Source organism: Triticum aestivum, chromosome 5A (assembly GCF_018294505.1).
Source record: "Triticum aestivum cultivar Chinese Spring chromosome 5A, IWGSC CS RefSeq v2.1, whole genome shotgun sequence".
Taxonomy (NCBI): Eukaryota; Viridiplantae; Streptophyta; class Magnoliopsida; order Poales; family Poaceae; genus Triticum; species Triticum aestivum.
This window is the reverse complement of record NC_057806.1, coordinates 681,467,504-681,472,983: the sequence shown is the minus strand read 5'-3', so window position 1 is coordinate 681,472,983 and position 5,480 is coordinate 681,467,504.

The window sequence follows — 5,480 nt, the reverse complement described above, 5'->3', positions numbered from 1 at the left end:
TTATAGTTTGTCGGAGCCCAATAAGGTTTATGATTTATACTTTTGCATTGTGAATAGATCATCACTTGAACATAAGTAATCATATGACAAAATCTATATATGTTGCTGTTATGAGAATAATCATGGTGCCTTCATGTCCGTATTTTATTTTTATCGACGCCTCTACCTCTAAACATGAGGACATATTTATTGTTATCGGCTTTTCGCTTGAGGACAAGCGAGGTCTAAGATTGGGGGAGTTGATACGTCCATTTTGCATCATGCTTTTATATCGATATTTATCGCATTATGGACTGCTATTTCACTTTATGTCACAATACTTATGGCTATTCTCTCTTATTTTACAAGGTTTACATAAGGAGGGAGAATGCCGGCAGCTGGAATTCTGGGCTGGAAAAGGGGCAAATATTAGAGACCTATTCTGCGCAACTCCAAAAGTCCTGAAACTCCACAGAACGCCTTAAAATAAATAAAGAAAAATCCTCGCCAAAGATGAAGGCCAAGGGGCCCACACCATGCTCACGAGGGTGGGGGCGCGCCCCCCCTAGGGCGCGCCCCCCTACCTCGTGGGCCCCCTGGTGGCTCTCTGACGTCCATCTTCTCCTATATGAGGTCTTTCGATGAGAAAAAAATAAGAAGGAACTTTTCGGGACGAGACTCCGCCGCCACGAGGCGGAACCTTGGCAGATCCAATCTAGAGCTCCGGCAGAGCTGTTCTGCCGGGGAAACTTCCCTCCGGGAGGGGGAAATCATCACCATCATCATCACCAATGCTCCTCTCATCGGGAGAGGGCAATCTCCATCAACATCTTCACCAGCACCATCTCATCTCCAAACCGTAGTTCATCTCTTGTATCCAATTCTTGTCTCAAAGTCCGAGATTGTTGCTAGTAGGTTGCTAGTAGTGTTGATTACTCCTTGTAGTTGATGCTAGTTGGTTTAATTGGTGGAAGATCATATGTTCAGATCCTATATGCATATTATTACCCCTCTAATTATGAACATGAATATGCTTTGTGAGTAATTACGTTTGTTCCTGAGGACAAGGGAGAAGTCTTGCTATGAGTAGTCATGTGAATTTGGTATTCGTTTGATATTTTGATAAGATGTATGTTGTCTAGCCTCTAGTGGTGTTATATGAACGTCGACTACATAACACTTCACCATTATTTGGGCCTAGTGGAAGGCATTGGGAAGTAATAAGTAGATGATGGGTTGCTAGAGTGACAGAAGCTTAAACCCTAGTTTATGCATTGCTTCGTAAGGGGCTGATTTGGATCCACATTTTCATGCTATGGTTAGGTTTACCTTAATACTTTTGTTGTAGTTGTGGATGCTTGAAATAGAGGTTAATCATAAGTGGGATGCTTGTTCAAGTAAGAACAACACCCAAGCACTGGTCCACCCACATATCAAATTATCAAAGTATCAAACGCGAATCATATGAACGTGATGAAAACTAGCTTGACGTATTCCCATGTGTCCTCGGGAGCGCTTTTCCTATTATAAGAGTTTGTTCCGGCTTGTCCTTTGCTACAAAAGGATTGGGCCATCTTGCTGCACTTTATTTACTTTTGTTACTTGTTGCTCGTTACAATTTATCCTATCACAAAACTATCTGTTACCACTTATTTCAGCACTTGCAGAGAATACCATGCTGAAAACCGCTTATCATTTCCTTCTGCTCCTCGTTGGGTTCGACACTCTTAATTATCGAAAGGACTACGATAGATCCCCTATACTTGTGGGTCATCACTATACAACTCTCATTTAAGATTTTTTGCAGGAAAACTACTCTCTAAATGGGAAGGCCCCTATGTTATCGAAGAGGTCTATCGTTCCGGTGCCATAAAGATCAACAACTTCGAGGGCACAAATCTGAAAGTGGTAAACGGTCAAAGAATCAAACATTATATCTCAGGTAATCCCATAAATGTTGAAACCAGTATTATTGAAACCGTAACCCCGGAGGAATACATAAGAGACACTTTCCGGAATGTTTCAGACTCCGAAAAGGAATAGGTATGTAGCACGGTAAGTAAACCGACTCCAAAACAATTTTTAGGGCAATATTTCTCCATTTTGAAATATTTAGAAAAATAGAAAAATAAGTAGCAGTCCGGGAAGGACACGAGGGCCCCACGAGGGTGGTGGGCGCGCCCCCCTACCTCGTGAGCACCTTGTGTGCCTTCCGGACTCCGTTTTCTTGCACGTTACGTATTTTGGTCGGTAAAAATTCATTATATAACCTCCCGAAGGTTTTGACTCCCGTATCACGCAAATATCCTCTGTTTTCGTTTCAAGCTGTCCCGTTGCAGATTAAATCAACATGTCTTCCCAGGATTCGGAAGGAGAAAGCTATGTGGATGATTACTTAGCAAATCCAAAGGTCTATGGAGATGTGGAACACGATGGATGGACCACGGAGGAAGAAGAGGACTATGAACCCAAGAGGAAGGAGGAGACGAGCTCAGATGAAGATGAAGCACCGTTACCTCAACTTGGGGACATGCACGTGGAGTTCAAAAAGTCAAGTCTCCATGATAGGGTAAAGAAACCCAAGTTCGAGTTTATCCCTTTTCGTCTCTTGCAGGAAAATAAGCAGGACCTATGCAAAAAGATATTAACCATGGAGTGGGAGATTCATGATCTGAGGGATCAAAATGTCGTCCTCAAGCGCAAATTAAGGGAGAAGCCTAAGCCATCAACTAAGCCAACATCACCACCACCTTCTTCACCGACAAAGGAGACATAATCACATGGGTATGGGCACTCCCCTTGGCAACTGCCAAGCTTGGGGGAGATTCCCCGGTATCGTATCACAACCACAACTCTTATCTTTATTGTTTTTCTTAGTTCGATCCTATTAGTAGTATCTTGATCTAGTAGAATAAAGTTTATGGCATGATCTAGTTTTGAGTTTTGCTTTATGATATCTCTATGTAATCGAGTCCGTGAGCTATATATAATAAAGATTAGTGTTGAGTCAAGGGCTTGAGTATTTAGCCATGATCTTGGGTGAATAAAAGAAAAGAGAAAAAGAATAAAAAGAAACAAAAAGTTCATATTGATCTTATTGAGAGTAATGACTTCACATAGAAAGAGTATGATGATTAAAAGTTGTTGGGAGTTGGAAAGCATAGCTTTGGTCATTGTTGCAATTAATAGGGAGTAATAAGGAAAGAGAGGTTTTCACATACAGATATATTATCATTGAAATCTTATATGATTGGGAGCACTCATTAAAATATGACATGCTAAAGAGTTGAAGTTGGACAAGGAAGACAATGTAATGAGTTATGTCTTTCTTATATCTGAGATAAAGTATGTTGCCATGGATCCTCTAACTTGTTGAGCTTGCCTTTCTCCCTCATGCTAGCCAAATTCTCAGCACCAAATAGAAATACTACTTGTGCTTCCAAATACCCTTAAACCATTTTTGCCATGAGAGTCCACCATATCTACCTATGGATTGAGTAAGATCCTTCAAGTAAGTTTTCATCGGTGCAAAGAAATAAAAATTGCTCTAAATATGTATGATTGATTGGTGTGGGAGAAATAAGCTTTATACGATCTTGTGATGTGGAAGTAATAAAAGCAACGGACTGCATAATAAAGGTTCATATCACAAGGGGCAATATAAAGTGACGTTCTTTCTTATTGAGATTTTATACATCCAACCATAAAAGCGCATGGCAACCTCTGCTTCCCTCTATGAAGGGCCTATCCTTTCTCATTATCTTGTACCTTATGCAAGAGTCATGGTGATCTTCACCTTTTCTTTTTCATTTTATCCTTTGGCAAGCTCACCATGTTGGAAAGAACATGATATATATATATATATATATATATATAATTGGATGTAGGGGAGCATGAACCATTATTGTTGACATTACCCTTGAGGTAAAAGGTTGTGGGGCAAAACTATAAGCCCCTATCTTTCTCTGTGTCTGATTAAACTCCGTAACCACAAGTATCGCGTGAGTGTTAGCAATTATGGAGGACTAAATGATAGTTGAGTATGTGGACTTGCTTTTTAGCTCTGACATAGACTCTTTCCTATGTTATGATAAATTGCAATTGCTTCAATGACTGAGATTATAGTTTGTCGGAGCCCAATAAGGTTTATGATTTATACTTTTGCATTGTGAATAGATCATCACTTGAACATAAGTAATCATATGACAAAATCTATATATGTTGCTGCTATGAGAATAATCATGACGCCTTCATGTCCGTATTTTATTTTTATCGACGCCTCTACCTCTAAATATGAGGACATATTTATTGTTATCGGCTTTTCGCTTGAGGACAAGCGAGGTCTAAGCTTGGGGGAGTTGATACGTCCATTTTGCATCATGCTTTTATATCAATATTTATTGCATTGCGGACTGTTATTTCACTTTATGTCACAATACTTATGGCTATTCTCTCTTATTTTACAAGGTTTACATAAGGAGGGAGAATGCCAGCAGCTGGAATTCTGGGCTGGAAAAGGAGCGAATATTAGAGACCTATTCTGCGCAACTCCAAAAGTCCTGAAACTCCACGAAACATCTTAAAACAAATAAAGAAAAATCCTCGCCAAAGATGATGGCCAGGGGGCCCACACCCTGCTCACGAGAGTGGGGGGGCCCTGGTGGCTCTCCGACGTCCATCTTCTCTTATATGAAGTCTTTCGATGAGAAAAAAAGGGAGGAACTTTTCGGGACGAGACTCCGCCGCCATGAGGCGGAACCTTGGTGGATCCAATCTAGAGCTCCGGCAGAGCTGTTCTGCCGGGGATACTTCCCTCTGGGAGGGGAAAATCATCACTATCGTCATCACCAACGCTCCTCTCATCGGGAGAGAGCAATCTCCATCAACATCTTCACCAGCACCATCTCATGTCCAAACCCTAGTTCATCTCTTGTATCCAATTCTTGTCTCAAAGTCCGGGATTGGTGCTAGTAGGTTGCTAGTAGTGTTGATTACTCCTTGTAGTTGATGCTAGTTGGTTTAATTGGTGGAAGATCATATGTTCAGATCCTATATGCATATTATTACCCCTCTGATTATGAACATGAATATGCTTTGTGAGTAATTATGTTCGTTCATGAGGACAAGGGAGAATTCTTGCTATTAGTAGTCATGTGAATTTGGTATTCGTTTGATATTTTGATAAGATGTATGTTGTCTATCCTCTAGTGGTGTTATGTGAACGTTGACTACATAACACTTCACCATTATTTGGGCCTAGAGGAAGGCATTGGGAAGTAATAAGTAGATGATGGGTTGCTAGAGTGACAGAAGCTTAAACCCTAGTTTGTGCGTTGCTTCGTAAGGGGCTGATTTGGATCCATATGTTTCATGCTATGGTTAGGTTTACCTTAATACTTTTGTTGTAGTTGCGGATGCTTGCAATAGAGGTTAATCATAAGTGGGATGCTTGTTCAAGTAAGAACAGCACCCAAGCACCGGTCCACCCACATATCAAATTA